This window comes from Myxine glutinosa, chromosome 5 (genome assembly GCF_964187855.1).
Source record: "Myxine glutinosa chromosome 5, kmMyxGlut1.1, whole genome shotgun sequence".
Lineage (NCBI taxonomy): Eukaryota > Metazoa > Chordata > Myxini > Myxiniformes > Myxinidae > Myxine > Myxine glutinosa.
Window position 1 is genome coordinate 108310384 of NC_136265.1, and position 27723 is coordinate 108338106.

General features: G+C 45.6%; 1 protein-coding gene across 1 annotated transcript in view; it reads right to left on the bottom strand.

Annotated features, from left to right (window-relative positions):
• Positions 1-1240: 1240 nt before the first annotated feature.
• LOC137427258 (insulin receptor substrate 1-B) overlaps positions 1241-27723 on the bottom strand; it is a 90284-nt gene continuing 63801 nt past the window's right edge. The window contains exon 2 of the mRNA XM_068116623.2: positions 1241-3820. The gene's annotated coding sequence lies outside the window, so the exon portion shown is untranslated. The remainder of the gene's footprint in view (positions 3821-27723) is intronic.

Sequence of the window (27723 nt, forward strand, 5' to 3'; positions counted from 1 at the left end):
TCTTGTGGTTTTTCCGTTAATTCACCCCAAATCCACTTTTTTTTTTGGAAATACCAACTTTTCTTTCCTGGAACTCCTCCCTCCAAGCCCTCTCCCTCCCACAGATCTCCCGATGTCCTTGTTCTCTGCTGTTGTACTTGTGTGCTTCCTTCTCTCTCCCCATCTTGTCTCCCACTCCCTTTATTGTATGTTTTGTGTGTCCGTTTTTTTGTGTGATTCATGTTAGCTCTTACACGAGTCTGGATCTTGTATACAAAAAAAAATATATATATATATATAATACATATTCAGTGCGGCACACTTGTGACCAGGTGTGTTTTGAACTTGTGTGTATATATATATATATTTTACAGGTGAAGTTGAACCTATGGTGAAAATTTCCTGTCAATCGGACCAACAGTTGCAGAGAAAATCATATTTATCCTGTGCGGACAAACAGACCCAAATGCAATCAATACCGTCTCCTCCGGTGAGGGTAATACTATTTCATCAGCTAGTCTGTTTAGGTCGCAAATGCCAAGGAATTGACATGTGAAGTTAGGTAAATTCACCAATGCTTAGGGATGTGGACACAATGGACCACATCCGGGTTTATTTGGTAAAAAGAAAGAAAGAACAGGAATCTTCACTTCTCCAAATAAATAATTATTGTCTTGCCCTGGCATTTATCACCGTATTTGATGAATACCAATATAAAATTTGTCGATCTCCGATACCGTGGACACATTGTCAACGTTCGATCTTCCCTAATGGTGTGAGGGTTGTTCAAGGTTAATCCTCATTTTTTTGCTCTTAAAGATCTAAAAGAAAAGTGAAGTTTATGACACTTACTCTAACGTAAATGGCACACGGCTCACCGTGTGCCATCTTGGAAACGGCCGCACACTGCCATCTTGGAAACGGCCGCTCACTGCCATCTTGGAAACGGCCGCTCACCGCCATCTTGGAAACGGCCGCTCACCGCCATCTTGGAAACGGCCGCTCACTGCCATCTTGGAAACGGCCGCTCAAGGCCATCTTGGAAACGGCCGCTCAAGGCCATCTTGGAAACGGCCGCTTACCGCCATCTTGGAAATGGCCAGAGTGGCCTTGCGCAGCCGTGATGTCTTTCCGCACAGGAGTTGGGAGTCTATGGCCCGACCACGTGATGTGCTTTCAACGGTTACCTGTGATTGAAGACTATCTCATGAGGAAGCTGCTTTATTCCGGATTACCACGAATGAGAGTCTTCAAAACATCATCACCGTACAATGCACTTTATTCTTCCGCCGAGCATTACACCATGCCTGACCACAGTGTTCAACCGACAAGTGCTAATACATCAACATTCTAGCATCTACAAACAAGGCCAGGTATCGTGCCCCCGATGTTAGCTATGTACAACCAAGCAATCTCTAGCGTCTCCCCAGGCACGTGCGATGATGTCATCAATCGGGGCTAGTCAAGAAACAAAACAAGAAGAAAAACGAAAAGAAATATCATACAGTACATTTCCTGCATTCATTTTGCGGTCATACAAAATATATCCACACCCTAGTGGTATGTTTTACAAAAGGTCGATTTACCTGTACAATTCTTAAACCTGGACTGCAAAAGAAATTCAATTATCATACACATCTGGAAATATGTACAACGGCCTACTTTGAACATGCTTCAAAATTTCAAAATAAATTAGTTAGTACACGAACTAATTTAGAGTACCTGCAATGAAGATTAACAATTTGTCGATATAGTACAGAACAACGTACCTAAAGATTCTAAACGAGGTATCTAAGTTTAAGCGGTACGCATGCGCCAAAGTTCAGACATTGCATTTTGAGCCTCTTCACTTTTTGTCGACCAAAATGAAGGCCCGGACAAAATAATCTCAGCATTTGTAAAGTGAATTGTCATCCACAGTACAGTACAAAATGTATTACGTTCCGTCCGAGGCTACATTTGAGCCTCGGAGCGAGGCCCAGCCACGGCTCGGCGAAATGTCCTAACCCAGAAAGGCCTCTTAAATAGTGAAAATTTCTCCAAAAACCAAAAGAACATCAACTAAACGGTTTGTCAAGTCTGCAGGTGAGTACTGCATTGATAAAGCTGTAGAAATTACTGCGCTGCACTTGGGACTCAGGTAGAGATCCACAAAAAGACCGTGCAGAAATGAATGGCCTTGGGTAAAGTTCGATTCCTCCGAAACGTGAGCCACTAAGAAACCGCTCAAAAAAAGGTACCTGCGCTCTCCATTCACCACGACAATAAAGCCACCTGAGCACCTTTTTATGGGGAGAAAGTTACGGAACGCTTGTCTTTTCCCTTACTTCTAGGTGTTTCCCCGATCGTTTATTTACAAGGCGCATCTCCCCGTCTCCGCTCCCGGACGCCTCTGCGAGGCGTTCTCCGTCAAAACCCAAATCAGGGGCGACAAAAGTTGCTCGAGATCCAGTGGCTCCTGCCAATGGATTCCGGAAACCTAGAACTTCTACAAAGGCATCCTCTATCACTATGCTTCCTCCCTTTCCTAACCAACCACACGATTCCCGTTTCCGGACCGACGGCTCGGTTTGCGGCAACACAAATATAGAGTCTGCAATTTTGATTTCCATGTAAAGATTGCACAGTTTCTGTCTTGGGAAACGACATTCTGCTCTTGGCCTTTGCGTTCCTTTTTGGAGGTGTGCGACGACAGGTGGCATTCATGTGGCAAGCCGTCTTCCCACTAGTCGAGTCAAATTGGAGAGCGATGCGATTCAAAGTTATTTATAAGCCAGGTAGTCCAATGGCCGCTTTTGCCTTCTTAAGGTGCATGGTTGTGACAACACTGAACCCTCGCACCCCAACCCTTCCAGTCCTATAATCAGAAAATGGCACTTTCAGTGAAAAAGGCAGCGGATGAGCCCTTACACAAGCTTAAATTAAAGGTTTTCTTTTTGTTTTTTTGGAGCACAAGCAATACCTATACAAAGACCTGAAAGTTCAACGCTGCGGCCTGCACCCTAAGGAGCGGTAAACATTAGGCAAACAAGGTCGATACGGCTACCTCTAATGGATGAACTTGGATACAGTTCATCTAGCATTACCTAACGACGCCTGGGCACGCTTTACTCTCAATATCCACGCTCCGCACCTTTACGCAACTTTTATACTTTTTTTTTTTTTTTTTTTTTTTTTTACAAAATAACATTCTGTAGGAACGAAATGTCGAGTTGTAGCAATGCAAGTTATTATTATTATAACTTCTACCCTACCCACAGAATTTCTTTTCAACCAAAGAAGTTTCTGTTTTGTCAGAAGATGAGGCAATCAAGAATGGCTAGAGGAAGGAAAAGTTTGATAACGCGACAAGACTCTGTTCTCGTACCTGTTTAAACATTAGGTACGCATGCTACTCATTTATCATTGTATTTCTAGGAATGAGCCACACTTCCTAAACGATCATTTCCCCCTTTGTCAGTCCCTATCACATCCCCCTCTTGCATCCTAATGGTAACTAAAAAGAGAATGTACATCTCGTAAACCATTTACACCCATCTCTGAGAGCAAGGAGGCATAGCGGGTCGAGGAAGAGGTCCACCATCAGTAGAGAATATGGTGCTGTGCTGCAGATCCTGAGATAAGGGAGATAGGTAGAGAAAACGTGAGGCAGGCGGGGTACCGTGTGGTGAAAAATAGGTGGAAAGGGAAAGAAAAGGTAAGGTTCAGGGAAAGTATCGGCGGCTGAAGTTCACGACAGAAGCCGCCATCGTGGTTATCCAGTGGTCAACATGCAGACTGGAGGTCAGAGGGCACTTGGCAGGGCCGTGCGGATCTGCTTGCAAGCTGTGCAGCAAAATCCCTGCAGAGAAAAGGCAACAAGTTAGTAGAACATCGGATAATGTCTGCCCCCCCATTCCCGACAAACGTATCGTGTACGGTAAAGATAACGGGAAAAAGCACGAAACATCCAAGCGGCAAAACCAAACATCCAAAAAGCATGAAACATCCAAATTCACGGGCAGCACGTGAGAAAGGCAGACAAATTCCACATGCAATGAGGCCACGGCAGGAGACCAATACCAAGTCCAGCTGCTGGGAAAACTTCAGCAGAGGGCAGGGATCAGGCCAAACAGACGGGTCAAACAGGCTAAAGATGGTCAATGTGAAAGACCTGCTGGAAATCCGGCTGAGGCCTTTCCTTTGTCAAACTGTGTCGTGGCCGCAGAAGTATTATGTTCACGATGCCGCTTGCGAAAAAGCAACGGGCTTTTTCCTTGGTAACATCTTAAGGCGTCTAACCATTGAAACATGCATCTAATCTAGCAAACGGGCAGAGAACACACGTGTAGACGTTATCATATCTCGAGACAAACTCTTCTTCTGCCAATGAGCAACCCTCTCAAGATTATGACACATGCCACAGGTCGGGCTGCGGAAAATGGTCAACAGCATAGCATCCGGCCGTTTTGGTGAGACAGGTGTTCACTTACACCAGGATCGGGCCTTATGTGGTGCTAAGGCATCTGAATCCTTTCCAGTTAATGTCAGGCCGCAAAAGCGTTTGTAAGAGGCTGGCACGCGCCAGCAGTCTTAGCACCGTGTGGTTGTTTCACAAAATAATTTTCATTAAACAGTTGATGGAATGCCCCTATCCATTTTCACGGGCAATCCCATCAGAGAGAGAGAAAGGGGGAGGTAAAGGGGAGGGCGACATGGTGAGGGAGAGGGGGCGACTCGGAGCGTTCCTCTCCAATTCTCTAAGTCTGTTCAGTTTTTCTCTCTGCTTCGTTGTGTTGGCAAGGCCATAATGTATAAAGTCATGAGGCCAATGGGAAGTTCATGCCAATGACCACATGACCTCAAGAGGTCTAAAGAGATTCAAACATTTGTGAATCTCTCTCTTCACCCAATAACAGCACGCAAAAATTAAATAATGCCCGTATCTGGATCCGGATTCAGATTTTCACCAAAATCGAACCAATTGGTCCGGGTCACCCACCCAACCTGTCCACCAAGTTTCGTCCAAATTCGTCCATACATGTTTGAGATATCCTGTTCACAGACAAGCGGGTGGACAAATAGACAGACATGAGTGAAAACACAACTTCCATCTTCGGTGGTGGGGGTAAACATAATAATAACAACAACAATAAAAAAAGATACAAACATGCATAGAAACATGTATACAAACATGTGTAACAACGTGTTCGAGGGCCACGTTCAAACATGTATACAAACAAGATGCTCGCAGCAGTCCAACACGTGCCAACGTATTTTCAATAGGTGTCGATATATCAGATTTTCAGTCGATATTTAATGGAAGGAAATATTTGTTTTTTCCGATCAACTACCTTGTATACATTGTAAACAATGAAATAAATAACGTTGGCACATCTTGGCCTGTTGGGAATATCTCATTCATCGAACCTTGTGAACGGTCGTTTGTAGATTGCTGCATAAACAAAGAGAACTTTAAACAAGGAGGGGAACAGGGAGTCAGGGGGGCAACGCTTTAGATCGAACAAGCTTAGGTTCCATTCTCAGGAAAAGTAACCGCGAACAACAGGAGGGAAAACGAGGCTAAGGGAACAGAGAAGAGGGAAGGGGATGAAGGATTGCCTCTGCCATGCAGCTGCAGGCCGCTTGAGGAATTTGGGCAGAATGCATGGAATGTGCGACACAAGCCTTATTTGGGTCCAGCCTTTGACCTTTTACCTCATGCTGGATCAACCACATCCTGTGATGTCTCCTTTCTGAGACAGAGAGGCCTGGTTTCCTATTAAAGTGAGATCATTTGAAGGGCTCACCGCTCTTTTCCTACTCTTTTCTTATGTGCGCACCAGCAACAGGTGAAACTGAGCAAGTTCGAACAACCAAGGCCTTCGGTGTAAGACCGGGTTTGGCAACCGAGGGAGCAGACCCTAAAAGGCATTACCGATAGCCCCCCCCCCCCCCCCCCCGCAAAGATGTAGCTTCTGCTTTCGCTCGGAATAAATTTTTTGGAGATGCAACATCATTGGGGGCACAGGCTGATTGGTGTTGCTCAACCGTACAGAGGAGATGTCATCTACTCGGATACGGAGAAGATGCCCAGTGGACGACCTTCGGCAGGTGGTTGCATAATCATGAGTTTGCAAGTTGTTGCACGCAACAACAAAGACGTTGGGAGACATTAGCAGACGTGTCCATGAATGAATTACAAGAGGCCATCAATAGATAGACGACAATGGATAAAAGAGCACAGTAAATGGCATTTCAACCCACCATGTTGAGTGAAAGGCTCAGATGGGAAGGCCAAACAAGCATGTGACAACTTTTCATGAAGAAACTTTCAGATGAAAGTGTATTGCTTTGTCAGGGGGGTCTTCAGCTCATGTCACTCAAGTCCTGACGACGGACCACAGTGTCGTGGTACACAGCACGTCTGCGCCATGCCAACAATTACTCCGACGAAGTATGCAAACGTTACCCCCACACGGCCTTCCTCGACACCCACCCCCATGCAAAGGGTAACAAACCATGCTGGACCACCCACTCGCCAGGCAGTGTAACCAAATTGTAAGCAACTCTCAAAAGGGCTAGAGGGCGGTCCCCTGCCAGGCCAAGGCGCCACACAGCGACACATTAACCCTGGAAATCTTCAACGGCGTCTTGGCACTTTATCGTAAGCTTTGTTACAGACGGGAATTCGCAAGCACCATTCTCTCGAGGTCCACAAAGGAAGGAGGAATTTGCAGCTCTTTGTAAACACCAAAGGGACTCTCCACTCCAACCCCACCTCACGGGTCAGAGACACTACCCCCTTTCCCTGTGCTCTCTACCGAAACACCATGGACCCACGTTCCACAACCCAGACAGGACACCCAAAGATCTTTCCTCTCGGTACGGAATCTTAGGATTTATTCAGAAATAAATATCCGCTGAAAACAAACAAAAGGTTCAACTTATCGAGTAACTAGGGAGTTCATGGAGTACCTTACCCCACACAGTCTTAAGAAACAAGGGCATGGGCAGGCAGGGCCGGTGAGGGGCAAATGTGATTGGTCGTGATGACCTAAAATGATATAATATTTTGTACAAGTACCGAACCGATAAACGGAAGGGTTTTGAACGTGTCACAAAGATGACTTGTGTTCTGGAGTGTTCAAGTATATAATTTGATTCAAACAAAATAACGATTTTGACAAATATTTTCGGGAGTTTACCGCCGTTGATGCAGCGTCTTTTACATCACCTTATTTTACATCACGTTAAAGGACTAACAAGAGGCCTAGCAACGGATCGTGCAGCCTGGAAAGCGGCCATTAGGTGATTCACGGCCTACGCATGCAAGCAAACAGCCATAAAACGATGACGACGATGATTATTTAACACGTGACATTCGTTTTTAGTGCCTGTTGTTTGTGTCCTTTATGACGTCATTAAAAACAGTAAGTTTCCTGTTTGGAATAATTTTCGGTTTTGTTCGACTGCCAGGTATGGAGATGATGGAGTAAATAAAAAATGATCTCACTCCTCTCTGTGCATACGTGATCGGAACAAATTCAGAGTCACGGTACAAACTTCTGTTCATTTTGTTCTGATTCATATTCCCATTCTTCTTCAAAATTTAACATTCAATTGAAATCAAGTTGTTCCTCGATAATAAGCAGACGTTTGTAGACAGACAGACAGATTTGATCCCCACTTTTTGCTTGGAATGCACTCGCCTCTAATAACCAAGGATGAGTGAGGGTGGCAGTGGAAAAGGAGGGCAAAGTTCATGCAAAATGAAGAGAGAGTGAAAAGTCTGAAAATTGAATTTCAACAACTGAGAATTCCTCACAATAACTTTGTAGCTTCACATTATTTGAATGAAAACGCAACACATGAAGCAGCAAATGTAATCTATGGACGCAGCCACATCTCCTTCATGATTGGTCAGAATGTATTTGTGACGTTGCAAACGATTAATCACCAATCATGTGCGCGCAACCACGCAGCTAGGTGATGCCACATGATTTCTTTTTCAATCATAATTTCATGATTTCTTCTCCATCCTCTTGCATGTTCTGCATTCTTCCCTCCCACTCAAATTTGCATGTACAATATGTAGACGACCCCTTGGCTGGTAAGGTAGGCCGGCAGGTACGCACACTCACCTCAAAGCTGTCTAGCCTGGGTTGGAATCCTGACCCAGCTATATACCGTCATCCTGGTGTTTCACATGGAGGGTCATTCATCAATGTGTGTGCCGTCCCTCGGATGGACGTTAAACGGGCATCCCGTCTGCCAGCGTTAGTTAGTGGACGTTAAAGATCCCATGGTGCCATTCCTGAAGAGAGGGACAAGTTATCATGGCCACCCTGACACATTACAAATTCCTGCCCGAACGACTGCTGGGAAGGCAATGGCAAACCACCCAGTATAACCCTTGCTCAGGAAGCTGCTTTGGCGTCACCTAGGCTCTGTGAAGAGCATGGCACATTGGCACATCAAAGTATGGTCCGTGACATCCGTGACCTCGCAAGAAACAACAGATAAAGAGCACAGAGAAGAGAACACCAGTATTTCTTCAAAACTGGACAAAGCAACCGACATACAAAGTTGGGACCAAGCTGTGCAGACAAGACCGAATCCCAGCGAGCTGGATCACCTGGACAGACTTTTCACTTTTAGACATTTCTGAGAACTGTTTAGTCAAATGATCATGGTCCATTCACGGGTTATCAATATCAGTTCCGTCTCTAGGCCCAAACAGCTTCCGTCTCATGATTTGCTGACCCCAGATAAGAACCGCATAGGTCATTTCCTGTTCATTTTGACCTTTTCATTACCGCTCCGTTGCTTATCCTCCACCCATATGAGCACTCATAGGGTTCAACTGCAAAAAACGCTTCCTACGTCACACGCAAGGAGACGAGTCAAGCCAAATATTTCAAAAACCATAAACTCCGAAACCGATGGCCAGCTCTATGGGTCGGTCCCCCAATTTGCATTTCCTCCATCTGAAGCTCTACAGGTCGGTCCCCCAATTTGCATTTCCTCCATCTGAAGTTCAACAGGTCGGTCCCCCAATTTGCATTTCCTCCATCTGAAGCTCTACGGATCGGTCACCCAATTTTCATTTCCTCCATCTGAAGCTCTACAGGTCGGTCCCCCAATTTTCATTTCCTCCAGCTGAAGTTCTATGGGTCGGTCCCCCAATTTGCATTTCCTCCATCTGAAGTTCTACGGGTTGGTCCCCAAATTTGCATTTCCTCCATCTGAAGTTCTACGGGTCAGTCCTCCAATTTGCATTTCCTCCATCTGAAGTTCTACGGGTCGGTCCCCCATTTGCATTTCTTCCATCTGAAGCTCTACAGGTCGGTCCCCCAATTTGCATTTCCTCCATCTGAAGTTCAACAGGTCGGTCCCCCAATTTGCATTTCCTCCATCTGAAGCTCTACGGATCGGTCCCCCAATTTTGCATTTCCTCCATCTGAAGCTCCACAGGTCGGTCACCCAATTTTCATTTCCTCCATCTGAAGCTCTACAGGTCGGTCCCCCAATTTTCATTTCCTCCAGCTGAAGTTCTATGGGTCGGTCCCCCAATTTGCATTTCCTCCATCTGAAGTTCTACGGGTTGGTCCCCAAATTTGCATTTCCTCCATCTGAAGTTCTACGGGTCAGTCCTCCAATTTGCATTTCCTCCATCTGAAGTTCTACGGGTCGGTCCCCCATTTGCATTTCTTCCATCTGAAGCTCTGCAGGTCAGTCCCCCAATTTGCATTTCCTCCAGCTGAAGTTCTACAGGTCGGGCCCCCAATTTGCATTTCCGCCATCTGAAGTTCTACGGGTCGGTCCCCCAATTTGCATTTCCTCCAGCTGAAGTTCTACGGGTCGGTCCCCCAATTTGTATTTCCTCCATCTGAAGTTCTACGGGTCGGTCCCCCAATTTGCATTTCCTCCATCTGAAGTTCTACGGGTCGGTCCCCCAATTTGCATTTCCTCCATCTGAACCTCTACGGGTCGGTCCCCCAATTTGCATTTCCTCCAGCTGAAGTTCTACAGGTCGGTCCCCCAATTTGCATTTCCTCCCTGATGAAGTTCTACGGGTCAGTCCCCCAATTTGCATTTCCTCCATCTGAAGTTCTATGGGTTGGTCCCTCAATTTGCATTTCCTCCATCTAAACCTCTATGGGTTGGTCCCCCAATTTGCATTTCCTCTCGCTGAAGTTCTACAGGTCGGTCCCCCAATTTGCATTTCCTCCATCTGAAGTTCTACGGGTCGGTCCCCCAATTTGCACGCTTCTTCGACTTTGATATCCGGGGTGATTAAACTCTGCAGTCGTTTTCGAAGCAGATGCAATCCTTCCGCCCTCCCCCTACCACATGGCCTAACCAAATCCACCACATCCAAAGAACAACAACAACAAATCTCTGGAGCACTGTGGGGTTCACAGCCTCAAGCTTCAGCTCAGGTGTTGAGAAACCAGCTTTTTACCTGCAAGGAATTTTCTGCGTCTTCTTCATGCCGTTTTTCCATATTCTTTCCCCTCCTCTTATTCTTCTTCAAGACGAGTCGGTGGAAAAAGAAAGGGAGCTAAGAGCTGTGGCTGAGGAAGCACTGTGAATTTTTGTCGTCTCATTGAAAGCACTTTTTGGGTCTCCATCACGCACGCTGACATTTACTGCTGCACATTGGGTTTTTTACCTTCCACTTACCTTCCCTTCTGTCTTCCTTCTCCACCTGCTCATTGCTGTTTGCAAACCGATTATTTATCTGCCTCAATCTCTTCTTTTTTCTTGCAATAGTGCTTTTTCTTTCACAGAAGCAGTGGTTCCAGGAAGACATGTGTGCGTGCGATTTACGGCCACCATCGCGCTTCTTCTTCATTTTCTCTGTTATCATTTTTATTCCAAGTATGCTCTTAGCACATCAAATAACGAGCCTGTAGGAATTCCAGCAGGCGCGTATTCGTACACAGCTTCCTGGTTTCCCTGTAGCACAGAGCAAACTACTCTAGCAATGTATGGCGATTTCACTGCGTTGTCAATGCCACATCAAGGACAAGATGGAGTAATGACTTCTTACGGTACACCAAAAAAAAAAAAAAACCTTATTCTTTGGCAAAACCCAACATCAAACCTCACACCTGCCACGACTCCCATAGCAGACCCTCAAGCGAAGGTCGCCTCAAAGGGTAATTAAAGAAATAAACGCAACGCCTTCCAAAATCACCACTATCCGCTTACGCCGCAGTCAGCAGGCAGGCCCGCCGAGCTGGCGTCACCTGCAGAATCTAACACAGGACTTTTGCGGTAGCAGAGGATCCCGCACTTGGCTGTGTCAGTCAGAGACGCTCATGACATGTGCAACCCTACACTACGGCCCCAAAACGCTGGGCCGATCCAACAATCCATCCACCCGTGCATGCATCTGTTCCACTGGACGTCTCGCCAACACCGGCCTTTCTATCATAGGCTCCATCAGGCAATATGTTCCAGAATTTGAGTTCTACACTTGCGGTGTTTTCTAAACAGAGAGTTCACGCAAGGGCATTCAGAAAGGCCTAAAGCAGAGCTCGGCCCCCATCAACTGACTGAACTGAGCACAAGTAAGTCGAGACAGAAATGATTGAATGAGCTTCAACCCTTGTTAACCTTGTGGGTTGTTAGGGTTAGGGTTAGTTACCGTAGATCGGTGGACATATCTACCTCGGCATCACGTGAGCTCACTGACTAAAATTATCACACACTGTGAGCTGATTGGTTGACAAACCCTTTAAGGTCAGACGAGTGCGACTGGGCATTCAAAATGTCTAACCCATTTGGCACATCATGGCAGTTCAGATATTTTCCCTATAGCGTCGAAGGTTCATGGATGGACCTTGCCCTCCCAATACGACTTGAAAGACCAAGGTAGTATAACTCGGTGTGTAAATCAACACAGTACAAAGGATTTAAACCTTGGTTGGAGCGACACGAGGCATCTTGTGTAAATCTGACTTCCGAGCTTTCAACATTCCTTCATATATTACGTAAGCGTGTTTAAATTTAAACTCAGGTTTTGTTTATGAAGGGCTGAGTAAAGCTTAATATACAAGGATAAATACTGAATAAATTTGTCTTTGGAATGTTCTCAACAAATACCGATGATCATGTGCTTCCTGCTTTAATGCTCGTGCTGAAAATCAATATGGCGGCGAGCGAGGTAACAAAGATGGTGGAGCAGGGAGTAATGAAATTTTGTATGTTGCACGGTATCGTGAATATTGCCTGCCGAGCTTGTGTACAAACTTGAGGTTCATCAATAATGAAATTTGAACAAGATTTGGCACACACTCGTAATTTGTGCCCAAAAGAAGAGATTCATCGGCGGCAAAGTTCAGGAAAGAAAGATGAGGCCTACGAAGTCGGAGGAAGCCCGCGCACAGGGGATCGCGGCAACGAGCGTGCAAGCATTGCGTGAAAGTAAGGTCCTCCAAAGCCAAGGTCTGCAATTCCCGGAATTCAACGCGTCTCTCAAACCCCAGAACAACACAGGTTGTCGAGGCGATTTTGGGGATTTGGCCCCAAGAACTCCTCCAGTATACTGGCATTCACTCTCAACCACGAGAGGCCCCTTTCCGACTGGCAGGATGCAGCCGCTTAATTCACGAACCTAAATTTCTTTTGAAGACGAGAAAGCTTCAGCATTGAAGACTTCCGATAGGCAGAAATAGATTGCGAGCAGATGAATGACCTGTCACCAATCAAATCTTCAAGGGATAAAACATCAGCAATGTTAGGAGTCGGGATCCCGAAACACAAGGTGACGGGATGACGGAAGCCGTAGCAGGGACAGGAGCAGCACTGGAGCACACAAGAGAAAGGTGAATGAGAGAATAATTAGAGGGTCTTATCGGTAAACACGTGCCAGAGACCATCATCTTGAGAAGGCCAAAGGCACCAATGACTCGGCTTGTTCGACCATGCCTGCCCTCCCAGAAGCCCATGCGCAGGTGTGGTCTAACTGGCAAGGGCTGGCATGACCTCACTAACTGAGACACCCAAAGGTTAGAATCCAAAAGCACACCGGTCAGAGGCATCTCTGCTTTTCACTGCCTCACCGGTCTTGCTCTCTTTCAGCCCTCTGACCCTCCGCACATTAACCAGGAGGAACATGCATGTCTTGTAACCCCATCCTGGTTAAACTACCAAACTCTGACCCTCCCCACATTAACCAGGAGGACCACGCACGTCTAGTAACCCCGTTCCTGGTTGAAACTACCAAACTCTGACCCTCCCCACATTAACCAGGAGGACCACGCACATCTAGTAACCCCGTTCCTGGTTGAAACTACCAAACTCTGACCCTCCCCACATTAACCAGGAGGACCACGCACGTCTAGTAACCCCGTTCCTCTTTTAAACTACCAAACTCTGACCCTCCCCACATTAACCAGGAGGACCATGCACGTCTAGTAACCCCATTCCTGGTTTAAACTACCAAACTCTGACCCTCCCCACATTAACCAGGAGGACCATGCACGTCTAGTAACCCCGTTCCTGGTTTAAACTACCAAAATCTGACCCTCCCCACATTAACCAGGAGGACCACGCATGTCTAGTAACCCCGTTCCTGGTTTAAACTACCAAACTCTGACCCTCCCCACATTAACCAGGAGGAGCAAGCACGTCTAGTAACCCCGTTCTGGTTAAACTCCCAAAATCCGGGATTACTTTTCACCTCCACCCTTGTTGCTCTTCTATAGCAGTTGTGAACTGCCTTCTTGAAGCTGTTCAATCCTACTCTTCCCCCAGGGCGTCAAGTAGGTGGTGCACCACCATCTCATGTCATCCCCCAATTTATGTTTTCCACCTGGCATAGTTTCCCTCTTGCACAGCGATCCTGTGAAGAAGTTTCCTTGTTTTAGAACTGGGTGAAGGTTTTGCCAGTTTTTACTTCTCTTCTTCTTTGTAGCCCTTCAAATTTAGTGGCTCTTGGCCTTTTTGGGTGAATTGCAATAAATAATCCCGACCCACGGTCTTCTCGACTACCATGAACCTCACGGTTACTTGCAACTTCCTGTGCTTCCTACACTCCTCTTTTCCTATTCATTTATTCCCTTGCTTGTTGCGTCTGCCTACCCCCTCTTTGGTCCTCTATATGCCTCTTTGGCCCTCTATATCCCCTCTTTGGCCCTCTATATCCCCACTTTGGCCTCCATACTCCTCTTTGGCCTCCATACTCCTCTTTGGCCTCCATACCCCTCTTTGGCCTCTATACCCCTCTTTGGCCTCTATACCCCTCTTTGGCCTCGATACCCCTCTTTGGCCTCGATACCCCTCTTTGGCCTCGATACCCCTCTTTGGCCTCTATACCCCTCTTTGGCCTCTATACCCCTCTTTGGCCTCTATATCCCCTCTTTGGCCTCTATATCCCCTCTTTGGCCTCTATACCCCTCTTTGGCCTCTATACCCCTCTTTGGCCTCTATACCCCTCTTTGGCCTCTATATCCCCTCTTTGGCCCTCTATATCCCCTCTTTGGCCTCTGCATCCCCTCTTTGGCCTCTGCATCCCCTCTTTGGCCCTCTATACCCCTCTTTGGCCTCTATATCCCCTCTTTGGCCTCTATATCCCCTCTTTGGCCTCTATATCCCCTCTTTGGCCTCTATATCCCCTCTTTGGCCTCTATAGCCCCTCTTTGGCCTCTATATCCCCTCTTTGGCCTCTATACCCCCTCTTTGGCCTCTATACCCCTCTTTGGCCTCTATATCCCCTCTTTGGCCTCTATATCCCCTCTTTGGCCTCTATATCCCCTCTTTGGCCTCTATAACCCCTCTTTGGCCTCTATATCCCCTCTTTGGCCTCTATATCCCCTCTTTGGCCCTCTATATCCCCTCTTTGGCCCTCTACATCCCCTCCTTGGCCCTCTACATCCCCTCTTTGGCCCTCTATATCCTCTTTTTGGCCCTCTACATCCCCTCTTTGGCCCTCTATATCCCCTCTTTGGCCCTCTATATCCCCTCTTTGGCCCTCTATATCCCCTCTTTGGCCCTCTATACACCTCTTTGGCTCTCTATATCCCTCTTTGGCCCTTTATACTCCTATTTGGCCCTCTATCCCCATTGCTTCTATAAATCTATTAAATTCTCATTGGAATACATCCACCGTCGCTGCAACCAACACCTTTCCAGGGAGACCATTCCCTGCATTAAATACTCTCGGAGTGAACCACCCCTGCCTCTACGTTGTCCTAATATGATGTCGTTGTCCTAATTCCTTGCTTTACATGTTGTTGCCGAGATATAGCGTGAAAAGGGTGTTCTTTTTAAACATTTGCGCATACCGAATTATCGGGATAATCAAACGCAATTCATTTTGCTCAATTTACAGTGTTCCTGCTTTACTAATGAAGAGGCACAACTGGTAACGATGAACGTTTGGACGGACATAGAACATAGATATATGTGGGAGGAAGGGAGTGCGTTGGGGGTCAGTCACTCGGTCTAGGCATACCTCCCTGTGGGACAGCGGGGCGCGCACTACAAGCTGTGAACGTTTTCAAAGTCGAGCATTTACCCTTGACGGGTCACAAGTCCATCGCAGGGTGTTGCCGAAGCTGTCCTTAAGCAGGGAAGGAATTTTGCCAGGGTACCATGGGAGGTTAGGCAGTGAGTGATAGACAGGTGGCCTTTCTGATGAGATGGCAACACGTGTACGACCTCCAACCGAGAGATCGGAACAACGTTCACCTTTACACAAGGGTACGCAATGACACTTGAACCATCGTGACAGTTTTATGTTGAAACCACACATCTTCGACTTACCCTAATCAACCTCACCTTGATGCAAAACCGTATTTAACCTATCCACAATGGAGTTAACGTCCACCTTGATTATCCCTGACATAGGTTGACCCAAAAGTGTCACATTCTCAGAGAGATACCGTGAAATCCTTAACATCCGTGCAATTTCAGATGGGGCAGCCAACTTCACAACTGCTCTGAAAGATGGGACGGTTTCATTCCACAACACCGAAAAGGAATGAGCTGAAAATCAGTTTACAAACCTTGGCCATCCTGCCATTTCGACATGCATCACCCTGCTTACAAGAACTTGCGACACATGGGTCTCCCTTACACCCATCTTTTACTGGCTGGCAACATGGCCTAGAGGTATGCACACTCGCTTCTCAGCAGTATAGAGTGGGTTCCAATAAACAGTCGTTCTGGTGTCTCACATGTAGTGTGATGCCCTCGAGTGGGTGTTAATTTGGGTGTCCCGACGTTAAACTTGGAGTCCCGGAGTTAAACTGGGCGTCCCGACGTTAAACCGGGCGTCCCGACGTTAAACCGGGCATCCCGACGTTAAACCGGGCGTCCCGACGTTAAACCGGGCGTCCCGACGTTAAACCGGGCGTCCCGACGTTAAACCGGGCGTCCCGACGTTAAACCGGGCGTCCCGACGTTAAACCGGGCGTTCCGACGTTAAACGGGCGTCCCGACGTTAAACCGGGCGTCCCCTAACTGGGCTTCCTGACATTAAACTGGGCGTCCCGGCCTTAAACTGGGCGTCCCGGCCTTAAACTGGGTGTCCCGGCCTTAAACTGGGCGTCCCGGCCTTAAACTGGGCGGTCCGCCTTAAACTAGGCTTCCCGGCGTTAAACGGGGCGTCCCGATGTTAAAAGGGGTGTCCCGACATTAAACTGAGTGTCCCGAGCCCAACCTGCTCCATCACAGGATGTCCTCATGTCTACCTATTAACACTGAACATTTTTTATAAGGCCAGGAGCAACCAAGTCGGCAGGGAGCTTCCCTGTGTATACATTTCACATTCCTTCGCTCGTACATTGTGCCTGGCGCTGGATGCAGGGAAAGGTCTCGAAGGACAACGCAAGGGGATAGGATCGTTACCCAATGTGGGAGCGGGTGCTAAATGGTGACATATGTTGGGTAAATTCTTATTAATTATTAGTTGGAGTACACATACCTGAGGCTCGCAGGATGGTCAAGAATCTACAGGTACGCACACTCTCCCGTCTTACCTGCGTTCAAATCCAAACACAGCTCTAAACCGGGTAAGCTTGTTGTTGACTTGATGGTTAAGGAGGCTGCCTTGAGATCTTAGGGTCTTGAGTTTGAGACCCCGTCTTGCCGTCGAAATAACACCAGGTGGGTTGAATCAGCCTGTCATCCTTCCGAGGTGGGCAAAATGAGTACCAGGTTACTGGTACCAGGGGCACTGCTCACAGCTGAGCTTCCAGAAATGATGCAACCAGCAGCCACAGGCTGCAAGCGAAACAACAACTGGCATGGTGATCCACTGATCCATCGACGTTAGTTCCGTCCCTCGGATGTACCTTAAACTCGGTGTCCCGTCTGCCAGGCGGACGCTAAAGATCCCACGGTGTCCTTCGCGAAGATTAGGTGAGCTACTGCCAGCGCCATGAACAAATTCCAACTTCCTGCTCCCAACTACTGCTGGGAAGGCAATGGCAAACCACCCAGAATGATACTTTGTCAGTTCTGTAACAGATTATGGTACATCAGAATGAGAATCAGAATACATACCTGACTCGGCTTCAAACAACACTTTGGCTTGCTGGTTGCATAATTTCGAGTAAGGTGGGGCAACATCAAGACCACAAGGGTTTGTGTGTTTGGGTTTCCCAGAAAGTCCTTGTGATTTGTCTGTTCGTGGAAATGTTGCACAATGATTACGACCTCACCCCCCCAGACCGCCTTCGTCCACTCCAAAACACATTTCTCTCCCTCAACGATGACCCAAGCACCATGGTGGTTTCTCAATCGTGAATCAGGAAGATCAGCAAGGAGTCAGCAGATGCCAAAGTTTGGGATTTTTGCCCCAAAGACCAATTTGGTTCTTCATCTTCAGTGAAGAATGTTGCCTGATTTTTTTGCTAAAATTGTTTTTACTCGTTCAAAACTGTTCAAAACAAATGTTCACAACGTTCGTTTTGAAAAATTGTTCAAAACAATTTTTAAAAAAATTGTATAATTTTTTGTTTAAAAAAAAATTGTTTGTTTAAAAATTAAAATTAAAATTTTAGTTGTTTAAATTGTTGAAAATTGTTTAATTAAATTGTTTAATCGTTTTGTTTTAATTGTTTAATTGTTTAAAATTAACGATTTTTTAAATTCCCCCCCTCCCCCCTTTTTTTAAATTAAAATTTGTTTTAAAATATTTTTTTAATTTTTTATATAAAAATTATGGTATGAAAATAAAGTTCTTTTATTTTTTTTTAATCTTTAAAATCATTTCCATCATTCCCTCACACCGATGGCTTTCCCCCACACCGATGGCGTTCCCCCACACCGATGGCGTTCCCCCACACCGATGGCGTTCCCCCACACCGATGGCGTTCCCCCACACCGATGGCGTTCCCCCACACCGATGGCGTTCCTCCACACCGATGGCGTCCCCCCACACCGATGGCGTTCCACCACACCGATGGCGTTCCCCCACACCGATGGCGCCCCCCCACGCCGATGGCGTTCCCCCACGCCGATGGCGTTCCCCCACGCCGATGGCGTTCCCCCACGCCGATGGCGTTCCGCCACGCCGATGGCGTTCCACCAGGCCGATGGCGTTCCCCCACACCGATGGCGTCCCCCCACGCCGATGGCGTTCCCCCACACCGATGGCGTTCCACCAGGCCGATGGCGTTCCCCCACACCGATGGCGTCCCCCCACGCCGATGGCGTTCCCCCACGCCGATGGCGTTCCGCCACGCCGATGGCGTTCCACCAGGCCGATGGCGTTCCCCCACACCGATGGCGTCCCCCCACGCCGATGGCGTTCCCCCACGCCGATGGCGTTCCCCCACACCGATGGCGTTCCACCAGGCCGATGGCGTTCCCCAACGCCGATGGTGTTCCCTCACACCAATGTTTGCTTTCCTTTCCCCTTTCTATGGATATGACATTTAATGTGTACACTTAAACCCTGCTCCCTGTTGTTGTACTTGTGTCCTTCCCCCTCTCTCTCCCCACCTTGTCTCCCGCTCCCCTTATATCATATGTTTTTTGTGTCAGTTTGTCTTTTTGTGATCAATATTAGCTCTTACATGAGCCTCGATCTTATATCCAAAAGAATAATAATAATAATACTTCCAACGACTCCAAAATGACTCGCAGGTAAAAACAAATACTCGAGTTTGAAGTATCAACATCTCGGTCTTGTCGAGTCTCGTGAACTGGACCTCGAACTTCCGTAAACGCACTCGGCCGTTCTCTAGATGTTATATGTGCAAACATGATGGAATTTAAACTGCCCCCATCCCCTCGCTACCACCAGGTGCTCCAGAAATGGCACACCTTTACTAACCCTTACACCATCTCCCCTCGAAACTCGTTTCCCATCTTTACCACTCCTCCAACACTCCCAAATACTCCTCTTACTAGTCTTCCGGTTCGTATGCCCCCATTTAATCCCGGAGGTTCTTCTCACCCAGGAATTCCTGCGTCAACCTCATCCACCCTTCAATTTCAAACCTAAAGCACATTCGAGGCCTGCTCAGATTTTCTGTTCATTTTTGATGTGTTTGTTCCCCCTCAGCCCTTCCTTTTCCTCAATTTCTCTCCCACATTGGGCCCAAGGCTATCTTACGAGTCCCAGAGCATTTGCGAGACTCTGCAGCTGAGGCCGATAGTTCTGCTTTATGTGAGCTTGGTTACCTCAAGCACAAGGTTACGCACCTGACACGATCTGCAAAATCTCCAGTCTACCACCTCCCGATGGGTCATTCTCCATTCGCCTGTTAAATGCTCCTTCCCCATCGCTTCTTTCAGGCCCAAGAGAAAACGTGTTTCCCATTTCTTGGAAACACGACCTTTTCCAAAGAGATAAGTGAAAGAGTGCAAGTGAATGTCAAGGTTTCTTCTCTGCGGAGAAAAAACACTTCAATAGGCCGGGACGAAAGCTGTTAGGTATGTGCACTCGTATCGAAGCGGTCTAGCCTGGGTCTGAATACCGAGTTAGGTATGTGCACTTGTATCGAAGCGGTCTATCTAGCCTGGGTCTGAATCCCAAGATAGGTATGTGCACTCGTATTGAAGCCGTCTAGCGTGGGTCTGAATCCCGAGTTAGGTATGTGCACTCGTATCGAAGCGGTCTCGCCTGGGTCTGAACCCCGAGATAGGTATGTGCACTCGTATCGAAACCGTCTAGCGTGGGTCTAAATCCAGAGTTAGGTATGTGCACTCGTATCGAAACCGTCCAGCGTGGGTCTGAATCCCGAGTTAGGTATGCACACTCGTATCGAAGCGGGTCTAGCCTGGGTCTGAATCCCGAGTTAGGTATGTGCACTCGTATCGAAGCGGTCTAGCCTGGGTCTGAACCCCGAGATAGGTATGTGCACTCGTATCGAAGCCGTCTAGCCTGGGTCTGAATCCCAACCCAGCTAGAAAATGTAATCCCTGTGTGTCACACATGTGGCGATACATCAATTTGTGTGCCCTGTCTGTCAGCATTAGGTAGAGGACATTAACGATCCCACGGTGTCCTTCACGAAGAGTAGGTAGGCCATCGCCGGCACCACGACCAAATTACAAGTTCCTGCGCTAACCTATAGAGGGCACTGCATCAGCGACACAAAGACCCCCCCCCCCCCCCCCCATCCCCTAGTAAGGGAATACATCCACAGCCATGTACTGCATACAAAAGACGAAGAACACTTCAATAAGAAACCATCAAACTTCACGATTTTCTTATTCAATTTCCTATCCACTTCTCAAAACAAATATTCCATCATAGTGTATGCAATGTTGGAATTCTAGTGGTTCCACATAACTATGGTAACACCAGGCCCACAAGTAGGGCCTCAAAACTTGAGGTTCCGTGTCCAAAATACAGCCACCCACGTACATTTGTCTTTCCAATGGATCTGTGTACAGTGATGGCTTTCCAAGGCTTATGGCCGGAGATGAACGAGTTGTTTCTTTATTATTCAAAGTCTCTTGAGTGACATGTGCCGCTGGCGAAGGCTGCGAGGAGCCCTTCCACTAGGCCACGCACCCACCGGCCATAGCTAAAGGATTCCTGTGGCAGATGCCGAGACAGATGGGCTGTTACAAACGATTCAAGGCAAATCAGGACGGCTTCTTATTTCCTTCTTCCACTTTCATTTCTACACGACCTTTGAACAATTAACAAAATATCCAAAAGGATAATCAAGAAATCAGACAAATTGGGGGCGTGAGGGTGCAAAACAAAGGCGAGGAAGACGAGGGAAAGAAAGACCTTTTCTTCTGCGGGATAGTTACGTCAAGATCCTCGGTTAGCCAGCAGAGCTCATTTCCCTTTTTTTCCCCCTCATCCGGCCTCCAAATATCTCCCACACATTCTCTGGCAGTGATTGTGGGAAATGGCAACGGTCTCGGTAACCCTCAGCTTAATTTTGAAAGAGGGTGTATGGTGTACCATGGTCCTCATTCTGAAAGCAACTACATAATGTATGGGGCATCCATTTGCTTTTTGGACACTGGTAGCTTGACCGAAGCACCTTGCCGTCACTTCCGGCTTTGCCCCACGGACCCCACTCACAGCATCCCTGATGGCTTCGACTAAAGCGTTAACAAATCGCTTCCACTCTTGGAGCCAAAAGCTGCAAAAATCTTTCCCTCACTGTCAGTTTACTTGTTAGTTACCAAAAATACTCTGCCTGATCTCGGCATGCAGTGGCACCGGTGACAACGTCTCTACCTCGCACTCCCGATAAAAGTAAACAAATAACAAACAAAAAAAATAATTAAATTGCCCCGCATTTAAAACTCGATAATCTCCTTCCATGGTTGACAACAACGTCATCATGCAGGTTTCCCACGTTACCCACATCAAGGTTTCCATGCATGTTCAAACTGCGTCAATAGGCCACCGACGGGCGTCATTAGGACAACACTGCAAGTCTCTGGCTCATCAGGGTAAAAAAAATGAAGGAACCTTTGTCTTGGCAGGTTCGGCTTGGGCTGTTGTTTCAGATTGAAGAGCGTGCCACAGGTGTGCACAACCAACCTGCCTTGCAAGGGCACTGTGGGGAATCTGCCCGAACCAGGTGTTTCTGAGCCCACTTGTGCTAGAAGATGCAATGTTTATACACAGTTGAACACGAAACAATAAGGAAGCACTACAAAACCCTCATTTGATCTATTACCGGGGTGCACACCTATTACAGTACCCACAAGGAGGGCAGCCACCTCCATGCCCTTTCTGAAGGGCACTGAAGAAATCATCGACGCAACGCCTTCTGAAAGCGTGGCTCCGGATGTCGTTCATTCGGATCCCATTCTGTCGATAATCAAACATGAACGGATTATCGAAGCTCACTCTCGTAGGCAGTGCGAGTGAGCGACGTCAGGTGTTTTTGGCCAAGCTATTGGCATGCAATGCCTTTTCTTTTGTTTTCGTTTCGGTGCGTTCTTTTGATGCATCGATGTGTCAAATGATTACACACAAAGCACACGCACTTCCGACTACGTGTACGCCTCACCTTCCTTTGGAGTGTCAGCTTGAAATTCGCAAAGCCATGTTTTGGGCAAAGAACTTGCGCAGTGTAGCTCTCCGAATGTGCAAAACAGGTATGACGTGTGCCCTTTGGGCAAAGTTCCCTGGCAAGGCCATTCCACAAACGCAAAGCGCAAACACAAACTTTCTCCCAAGCACGACCCGAAATCAATAAACTGCATTTGGCTACTTAGCGACCCACCCGAGCACCCAGCACAACACCCTGGTCCAAGTCTGCATTTCACTTTTATTCAACTATTACGTTTCCTAGTACATATAGAGGAACGCGGTGCTAGAAAACCCGATAACGTGAGATCCTCGACGGGAAGCCATGAAGGGCAGAGACTTGAGGTAAATGAAGGCCAATGATCGTATATATACAACAACAAACAACAACATGCATTTTAAGGCCATTTTCCCTGCTAGAGCGGGGGTTAGCCTTGTGGTCCCCATGACAATCTTCTCCATTTTGCCCTATTTTCTGCATCTCTCCTTGTTAACCCCCTTGCCCGCATTTCTTCTTCCACCATCTTCAGCCAAGTCTTTCTCGGTCTTCCCCGTCCTCTACTTCCTTCGACATTCATTTCCATCACTCTTCTCAACCAGTCACTTTCATCCTTCCTCAACACATGACCAAACCATCTCAACCTGTTCCTCTTCACAGCATCAATCACAGGCTCTATTCCCATCATTTTTTGCAATTCATCATTTGTCTTCCTCTCTCTCAACGATACTCCGCACATCCACCGAACCATTCGCATTACCACCCTGTCCAGCCTTCCAATGGATAATTTCCAATGATCGAATATCCAGAACAGAAATCATCTTAACAAGTCAGCAATATTTAAAAATAAATAAATAATTGTAGCAGTATGAATGAATGAATGATCGTTTTAAGGCCATTTTTCCCTGCTAGAGCGGGGGTTAGCCTTGTGGGCCCCATGACAATCATGGTTCCCTGTTTGAGGCAATGTTTTTTTATGGCCGGATGCCCTTCCTGACGCCAACCCTTGGTCGCCTCTTACGATGCGCAGGGATACGGTGTACCTATTCTAAACCGGGGTACACACCGACGCCACCGACGCCACACCATAGCAGTCAACACAGATAAATATACAGTCTTGTCATACGTGTTCCATGAGCCCAGGAGATGGTGTTCTCCCATCTCGCTGGCACAGTACAGAAGAAGCTGAAATACTACAAAGTGTAGCCCTCGGGGGCCGCAGTGCTTTGGACTCGAGTGTAACAAGAAATAACAAGGAACTTTGATGCAGGAGGAGGCCGCTCGGCCCACCAATACCAGAGCAAACACATCCGTCTCAGAACACAAACCCCATGTCAATGTAGGGGCTGCGGGAGGAGGCCAATAAATGGCAACAAAATAATATTTTGGTTTGTTTTTGTTTGTTTGTTTGTTTGTTTGTTTTGGGGGAGAGAAGTAAAAGCAGATGTAGGGTGAGGAAGGTACAAAGGCCGACGACACACTCACCCATCGATGAGACCTCCCACATACATCGCAACCACTACACGTCAAATGTACACAATCACCTATCCGTACTCGTCAAACTACCCACAAGCCTCTTTGCCAACATCCCTGGATAATTTATCTTCAATGTAATCAAATGCGAATTTAAACTTATCTACTATTTCTGCTGCGACTACCTGTCTAGGGAGATTACCATGCATTTACCACTCTCCAACTGAAAGACCTCAAGCTCTGTCCCCCTAATATTTCTAGAGGTCGCACAAGATCTGCCAGCAACCCTCTTATGGTTAAACTGCCAAAATCAAGACTCTCTGCTCACCTCCACTCCTTCATTCCTCTTTTCTCCCACCTCTGGAACAAACTCCCCCACTCCCTTCAATCCCACTCCTCCCTCCAGGTCTTTAAAACAGCTGTTCACCACCATCTCTGATCTTCCCCCATCCAAAACCTTGATCTTTTCTACCCCCGGTAATTCACCCCAGATCCACTTTTTTTTTAAATACCAACTTCTTTCCTGGAAGTCCTGTCAGTGTCCAAGTGTTTTATACCTTTCCCACGACCCCTCCCCCTTCCCGTGCCTCCTCCCCCCAAGCTCTCTCCCTCCCACAGATCTCCCGATGTCCCTGTTCTCTACTGTTGTACTTGTGTGCTTCCCTCTCTCTCCCCATCTTATCTCCCGCTCCCTTGATCATATGTTTTTTGTGTCAGTTTGTTTTTATGTGATTAATGTTAGCTCTTACACGAGCCTCGATATTGTACACACAAAATTTTTTTTTACCAAAACAACATCCAAAATCTCCACCAACCTCTCCAAAAAAGAAAATAACTAGAGAGTTCATAGAACAACTTACCCCGTGCAGTCCTGAGAAACACGGACATTGGCAGGTACAGCGAGCGGCACATTTCATTGGTCGTTAAGACGTAAAATGCTGTAATATTTTGTCCAAGTACTGCTAAACGGAAGTGTCTTGCAAGTTATAAAATGGCGATTTGTGCTCTGCGGTGTTCAAATATATAATTAAATTAAAACATTTTTTTTTTATAAGTTGTAGAAAAAGAAAAACTTTTTATCGGAACTTTACCTCCATTGATGCTGCATCTTTTACACGACCATATTATTTAACACAATACATTAGTTATTCGTGCCTGTTGTTTGTGACCTTTATGATGTTGCTGAAAACATTAAGTTTCCTGTTTGGAATGATTTTAAATTTTGTTTGACTGCCAGACGGGCATCCTTCAAATTTCATTCACATGCGGCGGTTAATAAACGCTAAACGTATCAAACCCTGAAATGCAGCAGCATCATTATTATCCCACAATTTGTACTTGGGAAACAAATATTAATATTGCGAAATTACAAACATTATTATGCATTTTCATCTCAATTAGCAGAATGTTATTTCATTTTGTATAATTAAACAAATTGATTTTCAACGAGTTATATGCAGAGTAATATCCCCATGCCGAAGTGGCCGCATGGCGGAGGATAAGCATTTCATTGGACTGGAAACAATGGGAAAAGCTGACGGATTTGAACTAGATTCCTTAGCTATTCCCACAATTTATCAACCCCATTGTTTACACCTGCAATCCAGGTCCGAGCACACCACACGGTGTCCGGGACGGAGTTTCCATACCATGCCAAACCAGCCGAAGAGAAAGTTCTGATATGTGGAATGCACGTTTCATTGGCATCATTTGTCAGTTAGTGCTACCTGGGACGACCTGAATAATCAAAAATTTCAAACAATAACTCACAGCCCGACTCCTTCAGTAAATAGTGCTTGGTTTTTTTTTTTCTTTTTGTTAAATAGATGGAATTACGAGGTAAGTTGGGCCATCCCATTATCCATCTAATGGTATATTATTCAAGGATTTCATTGTGTATATATATATATATATATATATATATATATATACTAGCAGAAGTACCCGGCATTGCCGGGCGGGGGAGGAGGAGGGGAGGGGGAAGAGGAGGGGAGGGGAACAGGGGGGAGGGGGGAGGGGAACGGGGGGGGAGGGGGGAGGGGGAGGGGGAAGGGGGGGTGGAGGAGGGGAGGGGGAAGAGGAGAGGAGGGGAACAGGGGGGAGGGGGACGGGGAAGGGGGGGGAGGGGGAAGGGGGGGAGGGGGAGGGGAAGGGGGTAGGGGAGGGTGTGGGGGTGCCCGGGGAAAGAAGGGCCCCTCCCCCCTCCCCCTTCACCTCCCCTCCTCCTCCCCCTTAACACCAGGGGGGTTGACTCAGCCTGTCATCCTACCGAGGTCGGCAAATTGAGTACCAGTTCACTGGTAATTCCCTGTGTGCCGAAAGAGGCGCCTAACAGGGTTGGCGGCACGAACCCGGAAGTCGGAACTCATTGTCGTCAAATAAATGTAGCATGTATGTTTCACTCTCTGTCACATGCCGTTGGTCCCATGTCAATCGGATGAAGTTGAAAAATTAACATTACGAAGTTTCTCTGGGACGTACTGATTCCGAATAATGAAGTTGAAAAATTAACGTTCCGAATACGCTAATTACGCTAACAGAAGCGCTGGGCGCTGCGAAGCGCTAGAAGGAGCGCTGCGCTCCCTCACTTCGATTCCCTCCCTCTTCTGCCAGCGCTTCTGCGCTAATACGCTAATTTTAAAACCCGAAGTTTTTTTAATTTTAAGGTGTGCTGTAGTTGCTCTGAGGCGTACTGATTCCGAATATGCCTTTGGTTTTTCTCTGCGATGAGTGGTTCTCGAGTTATAAGAGGACAAACAAACCAAACATACTTACTGCTTATATATATAGATATATGTATATATATATATTATATTCATTCATATTCATTCATATATATATATATATTCATTCATATATATATATATATATTCATTCATATATATATATATATATTCATTCATATATATATATATATATTCATTCATATATATATATATATATATTCATTCATATATATATATATATATTCATTCATATATATATATATATATTCATTCATATATATATATATATATTCATTCATATATATATATATATTCATTCATATATATATATATATTCATTCATATAATATATATATATATATATATATATATATATTCATTCATATATATATATATATTCTTCATATATATATATATATATATATATATATATATATATTCATTCATATATATATATATATTCATTCATATATATATATATATTCATTCATATATATATATATATATTCATTCATATATATATATATATATTCATTCATATATATATATATATTCATTCATATATATATATTCATTCATATTCATTCACATATATATATATATTCATTCATATATATATATATTCATTCATATATATATATATTCATTCATATATATATATATTCATTCATATATATATATATTCATTCATATATATATTTATTCATTCATATATATATATATATATATATATATATATATATATATTCATATATATATATATATATTCATATATATATATATATATATATATATATATATATATATATTCATATATATATATATATATATTCATTCATATTCATTCATATATATATATATATTCATTCATATTCATTCATATATATATATTCATTCATATATATATATATTCATTCATATTCATTCATATATATATATATATTCATTCATATATATATATTCATTCATTTATATATATATATATATATTCATTCATTTATATATATATATATATATTCATTCATATTCATTCATATATATATATATATTCATTCATATTCATTCATATATATATATGTATATTCATT